We start from the raw sequence: 12,873 nt of genomic DNA, 5'->3' as shown, positions 1-12,873 counted from the left end.
AAAAGTAATCATAACTTCCATGCTGCCGACTGTGTTCCAGATCACAGAGGGAGTCAAAGCTCAGGAAAAATTGGGGTTTGATCATGGTCAGCCTATTTGATTATACAGTATTTGGCAATACTAGCTTATTTCAGGTGATCAGAATGGCTTAGCTTTAGGAAATTACTATAAGGGTTCGAGAGAACAATGAAATCTGTTCTATTGCCTCCTCACTTGACAGTACATAATTGAATTTTGGTTTCTACAGCCCACTTGGCTTGGACCCCTTCTATATTGCCTATAGGCATGTTACCTGCTTGGGTGGCAATGTTCTCGGCACATAACACTTTTAAATCAACAGAGTAGAGTTAGTCAAGCAAGGTTGCCAGTGTCTTACTCTTGTAAAACAGATGGTTTAGTCTTAAATGCACCTCTCTGCCTGTGACTGTACAGCTTCAGGGTTTGTTGTCACCTCCTGGAAGTTATAAAATTCCAGGCTTTCTCTTCTTGTAGTCCATCTCCTAGACTTGTGGCTTGGCTTTTCATTATTCCAATTCATGACAAGTTCCAGACTTTATTTCTTCTAGGCACAACTTTCTCCCTCTGTGCTTCTCACCTCCTGTCTCTGTTCTGCCTCTCCTCTGCTCCCCATTCCCACTTTCTCTGTCCCTCTTTTTCTCACTTCTGCCAATCCAGGAACTTGGATGACCTGCTTAATATCCCAAAGCGTGGTTTCCTCTGATTCCCTAGTTCTAATCTCATGTCTTTTAAAAATGATTTTGTAAACCTCTCTGAACCATAAGGGAAATCTGATGATGCTCAGGAATCTAATCCTCCCCTAATCCATCCCCCTTTAACTGCTTCTGAAGTATCTCTGTTGACCTTTCCAGTTTTCTTCTCTTTCCATTTGGTGCTTCAAGCACTTTTTTGTTGTCTCTAAGTTGAGTGCTTGGAGGTTGAAAGGTAGTGAAATGTAGTGTGACACTGTTAATTTGTTAGATGAATACAGTGGAAAGTTTGTTGATAAATGAGTGAAGAATATTGAGAAAATTATAATGCTTTGTATAAACAAAAATTCCTGTTAAAAGTGAAAAAAAAATTCTCATGAGGAAGGGCTACAGTTTTTAAACATAAGATCAGCCAGAGGGACATCCTGGTGGGTCCAGTGGTTAAGACACTGCACTTCCACTGCAGGGGGCATGCGTTCGATCCCTGGTTGGGGAACTAAGATCCCACAGGCTGCACTGCATGGCCAAAAAATAAATTAACGACACCAAAAAAAATCAGCCAGAGTCCCTGTAAGGGGGGGGGGCTGCCCTCAAAATATTTAGATAATTGGGATCCCATTTTTCAGCAGTTTTTCTCTAGAGTAAGAGAATAATTTTTAAAAAGTCTAAACAGCTCAAGCAGCTTACAGCTTAAACAGCTTGCAGCCCGGACAGTTCAAATATCTCTTAACAGCCTGCAGGCCTAATACCAGCCAGTTGTAAAGGAATAGGTTGGTCCTAGAGGAGCCAGGCCAAAGGCTTCTCAGCAGAGTTCCAACAGAACAACCGCTATTCCAAAGGAATGGCCCGAAGGCTGCACTGGCACAGTTCCGATGAAATAGCCTCTGTTCCCAAAGGAATGGGCTGAAGCCTAGCCAGTTCCAGTTGGAAGAGTCTGATTTCAAAATCAGATGAGTACTTGAGTACAGAACAAGGCCTTATCCAGAAAGGACAAGACCTTAAAATAGATCCCAGGTAAAGCCTGGAGAGCTTCAAAGAGGGAGGAGGCTCAGATCCAGGAGAAGTACCTTCAAACTCCAGGGTCAGTGAGAAAATCAGTGAGCAGCAATGGGCTCATATGGGTACTGCACCTGTTTACTTACCAGCCCATCGGGGGTCTTCTCTGGATCCCTGTACAAGTCACCAAAATGTTGACCTAAAACAAATAGACTGCCAGTTATTTCTCCAGCAAAAATGGGTTTATTTGGGATCAGCAGAGAATTGCAGTTCAGGGTCTGCAACCACGGTGAGCCACATGCAAGTCCCCACGTGGCAAGGGAAGGAGGGGGAAAAGGAAGTTGGGAGGCTGTAATAAACAAAGAGTCCCTGTGTTTTAATTGACTGAGCAGTTGCCAGGATTGAGAAGACTCTTCTTCCTGCTGGGTTTGGCTATTGTTGCAGGGTGTGGGAGCTCCCTTTCTGATCTCCCAGCTCCATTTAATTGAGGTTTCTGTTTATTAATTTTTTACAGGGGCATCATAGCTCTGTGACCCTTGGCCAGAGGCCTCAGGCTCCTCCCCTGTAGAGCATGGACCTGAATGGGGCTTTGTTTCTGGGGTTGTTGTTATAGAGCCTGAGGTAGTGGATGGCAAATGCTTTGCACAGTGCCTGATTCAGCTTCTAGCCTCAGGGCCTCTGAGCTGAGAGGTGGAGGCGGGTCTCTTGCCTGCTCGGAATCTACCGCTGGCTAAAGGGTGTGCTGGGGCATCTGGAGAAAGGGCCCAAGGGTAAGGAGGTGGGAGGAAGAGAACTTTCAATGCTGACCCACCACCTCCTGCCTGGGTTAGGCCTGCATCTCTCAACCAGGCTTTCTGTCTCAACCTTTGCTCCTTTAAGGTCTGTCCTCAAAAGTCTTAAAAACAGGTCACATGGTATCTTTTACTCCTTGCTCAAAGCCCTCCAGTGGATCCCCACCTCTCAGTAAAGCCAAAGTCCTCACAGAGGCCCCTGGGGGCCTCCACCTGCCTTATCTCCTGCACTACCCCTCTCTCAAGCCCCACTGCCCTGTGACAAGCAGGTGCGCTCTTGCCTCACTGCTTTCCTACTTGAATGGTCCTAGACATCCATGAGGCCAGTGGGTGTTTCATCCTCTCACTGAGGGGGGCCGGCCACGTGGTGGTCTCTCATCCTCAAATCCCCAGGCATGCTCCTTGCCATAAGGCCTTTGCCCTTGCTGTACTATCCACCTGGAAGTGATCTTCCAACTCAAAATTCTCTTTATCAGGTGAGAACTTCCCTGGCCAATCACCACATAAAAATTATATTTTTTAAATTAACATGCCGTAAAATTGACTCTTTTGGTGTAAAGATTTATGAGTTTTAACACACGTTTAGACCCATTCACCTCCACCAAAATCATGACAGCCCCTCATTCTATCCTCCTGTGGTCATATGCTCTCCCACTCCAAGCCCACCCATTTGGTTTTTCTGTGTCTCTACAGTTTTGCCTTCTCCAGAATGTCATGTAAGTGGAACCTGACTATATGTAACCTTTTGAGACTGGCCTCTCTTACTCAACATGCCTTTGAGATTCATCTAAGTTGTTGCAATTCCTCTTTCTTGTTGCATAATATTCCATGCCATGCATAGTCCACAGGTTACCCATTCACCTGTTGAACATTTGAGTTGTTTCCAGGTTTTGGTGATTATGAATAGACCACCTGTAGACATGCATATGAAGGTTTTTGTGTGAGCAGAGCTTTTCATTTCTCTTGGGTAAATAATAAGACATAGGATCACCAGGTTCTATGATAAGTGTATGTTTAACTTTATAAGAAAGTGCCAAATTGTTTTCCATAATGGCTGTATCATTTTGCAGTCCACTAGTGAGGAGAGCCACACATGTAAGTTAAACATGTACCAGTCGCCAGGTGCTCTGTATCCTGCCAGCACTTTGTATTTTCAGTATTTAACTGCTCTAGTAGGTATGTAGCAGTAGCTCATTGTGGTTTTAATTTGCATTCCCCCACTGTCTACAATGTCAGCCATCTTTTCACTGGCTTATTTACTGTCTGTATATTCTCTCTGGTGCAGTGTCTGTTCAAATTTTTGCCCATTAAAAAAAAAAATTGAATTGTTGGCTTTCTTACTGTTGAATTTTGAAAGTTCTTTCTGTATTCTGTACATAAGTCCTTTGTTAGTTATGTGATTCATAAATATTTTCTCCCAGTGTGTAGATTATCTTTTCATTCTCTTACCAGTGTATTTTTCAAAGCAGATATTTTAATTTTTGCTACGTCTGCTTTACCAGTTTACCAGCTTTTTTTCTCAGCCATTCAAAATAGCTGTTATGAAGAAATTCAACAAGCTACAAGAAAACTCAGAAGACAGTTCAATGAACTCAAGAATAAAATTAATGAATAAAATTAATGAAATTACTATAGAGATTGAAATTATAAAAAAGGACCAAACAGAAATTCTGAGGCTGAAGAATTCAATGAATGAGATATAAAAATCAGAGCTGAAATAAATGATATAGAGACCAGAAAAACAATAGAAAGGATTAACAAAACTGAGAGCTGTTTTTAAAAAAAATAAAATAAAATTGACAAACTTTTAGCTAAACTAACTATGAAAGAAAGACTCAAATAAAAAAATTATAAGAGAAAGAGTAGACATTATAATTGATACTGCAGAAAAAAATTAGATAAGAGATTACCATGAACAATAATTGACAACAAATTAGATAACCCGGAAGAAATTAATAAATTTCCTGAAACATGATTTACCAAACTGAATCAGGAAGAAATAGAAAATCAGTCCAATAATGACAAAAGGAATTGAATCAGGAGTCAACCTCTCAATATAGGAGGAGCAGACTCCCCAGGAGCTGACAGCTTCCCTGACAAATTCTATTTACTAAACACTTAAAGAATTGATGCCAGGGACTTCCCTGATGGTGCAGTGCTTAAGAATCCGCCTGCCAATGCAGGGGACACAGGTTTGAGCCCTGTCCAGGAAGATCCCACATGCCATGAAGCAACTAAGCATGTGCTGTGCGCCACAACTACTGAGCCTGCGCTGTAGAGCCTATGCTCCACAACAGAGAGAAGCCACCCCAATGAGAAGCCCGTGCACTGCAATGAAGAGTAGCCCCTGCTCACTGCGACTAGAGAAAGCCCACGTGCAGCAATGAAGACCCAATGCAGCCAAAAATAAAAATAAATAAAATTTATTTAAAAAAAGAAAAAAGAATTGATGCCAATCTTCAAACTCTTCCAAGAGATTGTGAGGAAGGAAGACTTCCAAACTCATTCTGTGAGGCCAGCATTACCCTTATACCAAAGCCATTTAGCACAACAGATGAAAAGGAAACTATAGACCAAGAGATTAAAAGTGTTGGCGAGGATGTGGAGAAAAGGAAGCACTTGTACATGTGGTGGGAATATACATTGGTTCAGACACTATGAAAAACAATATGAAAGTTCCTGAAAAAATTAAAAAATAGATTTATCATATGATCCAGCTGTACCACTTCTGGGTATATACCCCCTCAAAATGAAAACAGGATATTGAAGAGATATATACAATCCTATGTATATTTATCACAATAGTAAAGCTATGGAAGCAATCTAAGTGCCTATAAATTGCTGAATGGATAAAGAAATTGAGATATGCATTTATTTATTATTATTTTACATTGGGCCATTTGCAACAGCATGGATAAGCCTTGTTGCAAGTGAGATAAGTCAGAAAGACAAATACTGCATGATATCACTTGTATGTGAATTCTAAAAAAACCAAACTCATAGAAAGAATAAAATTGTGGTTGCAAGGGGGATGGGATGGGATAGGCCATATATTTAAGGGTACAAATTTGCGACAAGTAACAAAAAAGTCCTAGAGATCTAGAGCAAGGTAAAATGAATCTAGACAATAGAGAATAATCATCAACACTTTTACAGCATCTTTTCTGAACACCAGTTTTTTATTTTAAAAGTCTTTTTATTGGGGTATAATTGGCATATAGCATTATATTAGTTTCAAGTGGACAGCATAGTTATTCAATATTTGTATACATTGCAAAATGACCACCATGTTAAGCCTTAGTTACCACACGTCACCATACATAGTTACAACTTTTAAATATGTTTTATATATTTTGGACATTAACCCCATATCAGATATGATTTGCAAATATTTTCTTCAGTAGGTCACCTTTTCATTTTTTGATGATTTCCTTTGCTGTGTAGAAAATTTTAGTCTGAAGTAGTCCCACTTGTATATTTTTGCTTTTGTTGCCTTTGCTTTTGGAGTCAGATCCAAAATTTCATGGCCAAGACTGATGTCAGGAAGCTTACCACCTATGTTTTCTTCAAAAATTTTTATGGTTTCAGGTCTTGCATTCAACTCTTTAATCCATTTTGAGTTGATTTTTGTGTACGGTGTAAATTAGTGGTCTGGTTTCATTCTTTACATGTAGCTATTCAGTTTTCCCAGCACCATTTATTGAAGACGCTTTCCTTTCCCCATTGTATATTCCTGGCTTCTTTGTCATAAATTAATTGACCATATATGTATGGGTTTATTTCTGGGCTCTCTATTCTGTTCAGTTGATCTATGTTTCTGTTTTTAATGTGAGTACCATACTGTTTTGATTACTATAGCTTTGTAATATAGTTTGAAATCAGGGAGCATGAGGCCTCCAGTTTTGTTCTTCTTTCTCAAAGTTGCTTTGGCTCTTCTGGATATTTTCATATATGGCCTTTATTATGTTGAGGTATGTTCCATCTATACTTACTTCATTGAGAGTTTATATTATAAATGGATGTTGAATTTTGTCAAATGCTTTTTCTGCATCTATTGAGATGATGTTTTTTAAATCTTTCATTTTGTTAATTTGGTTAATACATTGATTGATTTGTGGATGTTGAAATATCCTTGCATGCCTGGAATAAATCCACTTGATCATGGTGTGTGATCCTTTTAATTGTTGAATTTGCCTTGCTAATATTTTGTTGAGGAATTCTGCGTATATGTTTATCAGGGATATTGGCCTGTAAGTTTCTTTTCTTGTGATGTCCTTGTTTGGTTTTGGTATCTGGGTACTGCTGGTTTCATAAACTGAGTTTGGAAGCATTCCCTCCTCTTCAGTTTTTTGAAAGCATTTGAGAAAGCATTTGACATTAATTCTTCTTTGAATGTTTGTTAGAATTCACCAGTGAAGCCATCTGGTCCTGGACTTTTGTTTGTTGGGAAGTTTTTTGTTTCTGATTCAATTCCCTTACTACTAATTGGTATATTCCGATTTTCTGTTTATTCATGATTCAGTCCTAGAAGGTTGTATGTTTCTAGAAATTTCTCCATTTTCTTCTAGGTTGTCCAATTTGTGGCATATAATTGTTCGTAGTAATCTCTTATAATCCCTTGTATTTCTGTCATATCAATTATAATGTCTCCTCTTTAATTTCTGATTTTATTTATTTGAGCCCCTCCCCGTCTCTTTCTTGGTGAATCTAGCTAAAGGTTTGTCAATTTTGTTAATCTTTTCAAAGAACCAGCTCTTAGTTAAAGGACCAGCTCTTAGTTACATCTTTTCAAAGAACCAGCTCTTAGTTACATCTTACCAGCTCTTAGATTTTTTTCTATCATCTTATTAGTCTTCATTTCATTTATCTCCGCTATGATCTTTGTTATTTCCTTTCTTCTAATAACTTTGGGCTTTGTTTGTTCTTCTTTTTCTAGTTCCTTGTGGTGTATAAAGTTAGATTGTTGAGATTTTTCTTGTTTCTTGAGTTAGGCATGTATTGCTATGAACTTTCCTTGTAGAACTGCTTTTGCTGCATCCCATAAATGTTGGTATGTTTTATTTCCATTTTTATTTGTCTCAAAGTATTCTTTGAATTCTCTTTTGGTTTCTTTGTTGACCCATTGGTTATTTGGTAACATGGTTGTTTAACCTCGTATAGTTGTGAATTAGTTTTCTTCTGTAATCAATTTCTAGTTTCATACCACTGTGGTCAAAAACAAATCTTGATATTGATTTCAGTCTTCCTAAATTTATTAAAACTTGTTTCTGTGGCCTAATATATGCTCTATCCTGGAGAATATTACATGTGCACCTGAGAAGAACATGCATTCTGCTGCTTTGGATGGATTTTTTTCTATATATTTTTATATATTTATTAAGTCCATCTGACCTTATGTGTTTTTAAGCCTGGTGTTTTCATACTGATTTTCTGTCTGGATGATCTATCCATTGATGTAAGTGAGGTATTAAAGTCCCCTAGTATTAGTGTATTGGCTATCTATTTCTCCCTTTATGTCTGGTAATATTTGCAAATGTTATATCCTCTTACTGTTATTGCTCTTTTGTTATTATGTAATGACCTTCTTGTTTCTTATTATAGTCTTTGTTTTAAAGTCTATTTTGTCTGATATAAGAATAGATGCCCCAGTTTTCTTTTGGTTTCCATTTGCATGAAACAGCTTTTTCAGTTCCTTCACTTTCAGTCTGTGTGTGTCTGTACATCTGAAGTGAGTCTCTTGTAGGCAGCCTATAGGTAGTTTTTTTTTTTTTTAATCTATTCAGCCACTCTCTGTCTTTTGATTGGAGGATTTAGTCCACTCACATTTAAAGTGATTATTGATAGATATGTACTTATTGTTATTTTGTTACTTGTTTTTAGGCTGCTTTATAGTTTCTCTGTTTCTTTCACTTTCTCTTGCTCTCTTCCTTTGTAGTTTAATGACTTTCTATAGTGGGTATACTTAGATTCCTTTCTCATTATATTTTTGTTGTATCTACTATTGTTTTGCATTGTGGTTACCATTAAGGTTACATATAATAACTTATATTATAACAATGTATTTTAGGTTGATAACAAACTTAAGTTCCAAACAGATTCTAAAACTTAACATTTTTACTACCCCCACATTTTATATTTTTGATGTCACATTTTACATCTTTTTATCTTGTGAATCCCTTAACTAATTATTGTAGCTACAGTATTTTTAGTGCTTTTTTGCTTTAAACCTTAATACTAGCTCTTTATATGTGATTAAGCCACCCACCTTTACTCTATATCAGTTGAGATTTATACTTTCATATGTTTTCTTGTTACTAATTATCTCCCCTTCTTTCAGCTTAAAGAAGTTCTTTAACATTCCTTGTAAGGACAGTTTAGTGGTGATGAACTCTTTTTGCTTTTGTGTATCTGAAGATCCTTTATCTCTTCTTCAATTTTGAATGAAACTTTGCCTGGGTAGAGTTTCTTGGTTGGAAGTTTTTATCTTTCAGCACTTTGACTATATCATGCCACTCCCCTTCTGGCCTGCATATTTCTGCTGAAAATCTGCTGATAGCCTTATGGTGGTTCCCTTGTATATATCAGGTTATTTTTCTCTTGCTGCTTCTTAAGATTCTCTCTTTAACTTTTGACATTTTAATTATAATAGGTGTTGGTGTGGATCTTTTGGAGTTTATCTGTTTTGATGTCTCTGGGCTTGCTGGATCTGGAGGTCTGTTTCCTTCTCCAGGTTACAGAAGTTTTCAGCCATTATTTCTTTAAATAAGTTTTCTGCCGCATTTCTCTCTTCTTTTCTTCTGGGACCCCTATACACATAAATGTTAGTCCATTTGATGTTGTCCATGTACATCCCTTAGGCTATCTTCACTTTTTTATATTCTTTTTTGCTCCTCTGATTAAATGAGTTCCACTGCCATGTCTTCGAGATCACTAGTCATTTCTTGGCTAGACAAACTAGATGATTTTGCTGTGTAACCCCTCTGAAATATTTTTTTTTAGTTCAGTTATTATATCCTTAGCTCTGTGACTTCTGTTGTACTTTTCTTATATTATTGCTCTGGTTGTTGAAGTTCTCACCTGTTTCATCCTTTCAACTCCCAAGTTCAGTGAGCATCTTTATGACCATTACTTTGAACTCTTTATCAGGTAAATTGCTTATCTTCATTTCATTAAGGTTTTTTCCCCTGAGGTTTTGTTTTGTTCTTTCATTTGGAATGTGTGCTTCTGTTCCCTCATTTTGCTTGACCCTCTTTGTTTGTTGCTATGTATTAGATGAAACAGCTACCTCTTCTAATCTTAAAGGAGTGTTCTTGTATAGGAGATAAACTTTATTGTTCAAACTTGCCCTAGCTCTTCATTGTCTCACAAATCTTTGTGATTGTCCAAGCAGGCTATTTTATTTTTAAGAGCTTCCAGTAGTTGAGGGTGTGCCAAGACCTGTCAGTGCCCCAGAGGGAGAGATCTCAGTCTGCACCTAGTTTTAGGCTGATTGGAATCCAGACCCTCAGGCAGCAACTTCTAAAGTATGCAAATAAATACAGTCTTGTGAGACTGTAATAGTAAACTCTGGCCTTGGACCAAGTGATCTAAATGTGCCCCCTGGGTGACAGTTGCAAAATCTGGGGCTCCAGACAAATGTATAACCTCTTTTCTGGGAGATACCAGAAAGCTATAGCAAAGCAGAGGGTGAGTACAAAGATAGCATCCCCTGGCTTATGTTCCCTGAGAGCACCTTCGTAGCCTCTAGATGTGTGGTAAACCCAAAGCCTGTCCTGCAGGCTGAAGCTCCAGGACAAGTAAATAGGCCGCTCAGGAGTGTGTTTTAGTCTGCTGTCTGTGTAGACCCTGGGGGTGGTAGTCTGCTAAGAATTATGTCTCCTTTTGTTACAGTTCTGTGGGACCCAGGAACAGAAGTCCCCCTGGCCTCCAAAGCCAAACACACAAGAGCTGTCCCCTGGGCTGCAGCTACAAAAACTGGGGCACAAGACATAAAAAAAAAAAAAACCAAATAAACTGGGACACCAGAATGTCTAAAATATCCCCTCTGGGAGATACTGGCACCATGGAGTATTGCAAAGGGAGATTGTGGAGATGGCATTCACCAAGGAAAAAAGAAAGAAAAAACAAAGATGAGATCCACTGGTTTTAGCAAGACAGAGAGAGAGCACAAAGATGGCACCCTCAGGTTGGGGGGTAAGATGGCACCCACTGAGAAAAAAAGTGGTGCCCACCACCTGCAGGCTTTAGCAAGGTAGAGGGAGAGCAGGAAAATGGCACTCACCAGTGCCTCCACTCCAAGAGAGTCTCCCAACAGGCCCCTGCCCCTCCAGTGGACACTTTAAGATTAACAAATGAAAAAACAAATAAATGGAAAGGTATCTTATGTTCATGGATTGGAATAATTAATATTATTAAAATGTCAATACTACTACAAGCCACCTGTAGAGTCAATGCAATTCCTATCAAGATTCCAATGACATTTTTTTTTATAGAAATAGATAAACTGTCCTAGGGAATTCCCTGGCAGTCCAGTGGTTAGGACTTGGTATCTTCCCTGCTGTGGCCTGGGTTCAATCCCTTGTCAGGCAACTAAGATCCCACAAGCTGTGTGGCACAGCCAAAAAAAAAAAGAAAAAGAAAAACTGTCCTAAAATTTATATGGAACCAAAAAGACCCAAATAGCCAAATAAATCCTGAGAAAGAAGAACAAAACAGGAGGCATCATACTTCCTGATATCAAGCTATACTATAAAGCTATAGGCATCAAAACAATATGGTACTGGCATAAAAAACAGACAAATAGACCAATAGAACATAACTGAGAGCCCAGAAATAAACCCAAGCATATACAGTGAACTAATAATTGACAAGGGGGCCAAGAATACTCAATGGAGAAAAGACAGTCTTTTCAATAAATGGTGTTGGGAATATTGAATATTCACATGTAAAAGAGTGAAACGACTCTTAACACCATTCACAAAAAATTAACTTGAAATGATTAAAGACTTAAATGTGAATCCTGAAGCCATGAAACTCCTAGAAGAAAACAGGAAAAAAGCTCCTTGACATGGCTTTTGGTAATGATATTTTGGAAATCACATCTCAATCATAAGCAACAAAATAAAAAATAAACAAGTGAGACTACATCAAACCAAAAAGCTTCTGTTCAGGAAAAGAAACCATAAACAAAACTGGGGACAACTTACTGAATGGGGGAAATTATTTGCAAAAGATATATCTGATAAGGGATTAATAACCAAAATATATAAAGAGCTCATAGAACTCAATAGCAAAAATTAAAATTCAAAAAGTAATAATCCAATTTATTTATGTATTTTATTTAGCATCTTTATTGGAGTATAATTGCTTTACAATGCTGTGTTAGTTTCTGCTGCATAACAAAGTGATTCAGCTATGTGCATACATATATCCCCATATCCCCTCCCTCTTGCATCTCCCTCCCACCCTCCCTATCCCACCCCTCTAGGTGGTCACAAAGCACTGGGCTGATCTCCCTGTGCTGTGTAGCTGCTTCCCACTAGCTATCTATATTACATTTGGTAGTGTATATATGTCCATGCCACTCTCTCACTTTGTCACAGCTTACCCTCCCCCATCCCCGTGTCCTCAAGTCCATTTTCTACGTCTGCGTCTTTATTCCTGTCCTGCCCCTAGGTTCATTAGAACCAATTTTTTTTTTTTAGAGTCCATATATATGTGTTAGCATATGGTATTTGTTTTTCTTTTTCTGACTTACTTCACTTTGTATGACAGACTCTAGGTCCATCCACCTCACTATGAATAACTCAATTTCATTTCTTTTTATGGCTGAGTAATATTCCATTGTATGTATGTGCCACATCTTCTTTATCCATTCACCTGTCGATGGACACTTAGGTTGCTTCCATGTCCTGGCTATTGTAAATAGTGCTGCAATGAACATTGTGGTACATGTCTCTTTTCAAATTATGGTTTTCTCAGGGTATATGCCCAGTAGTGGGATTGCTGGGTCATATGGTAGTTCTATTTTTAATTCTTTTTATTTTAATTTTTTTTTTATTTTTAGTTTTTTAAGGAACCTCCATACTGTTCTCCATAGTGGCTGTATCCATTTACATTCCCACCAACAGTGCAAGAGGGTTCCCTTTTCTCCACACCCTTTCCAGCATTTATTGTTTGTAGATTTTTGGATGATGGCCATTGTGACCAGTGTGAGGTCTCATTGTAGTTTTGATTTGCATTTTTCTAATGTTTAGTGATGTTGAGCATCCTTTCATGTGTTTGTTGGCAGTCTGTATATCTTCTCTGGAGAAATGTCTATTTAGGTCTTCTGCCCATTTTTGGATTGAGTTGTTTGTTTATTTGATATTGAGCTGCAT

The sequence above is a fragment of the Balaenoptera musculus genome, chromosome 9 (assembly GCF_009873245.2).
Source record: "Balaenoptera musculus isolate JJ_BM4_2016_0621 chromosome 9, mBalMus1.pri.v3, whole genome shotgun sequence".
Classification (NCBI taxonomy): Eukaryota; Metazoa; Chordata; class Mammalia; order Artiodactyla; family Balaenopteridae; genus Balaenoptera; species Balaenoptera musculus.
The sequence above is the reverse complement of the archived record's forward strand: the minus strand, read 5'-3'. Positions refer to the sequence as shown.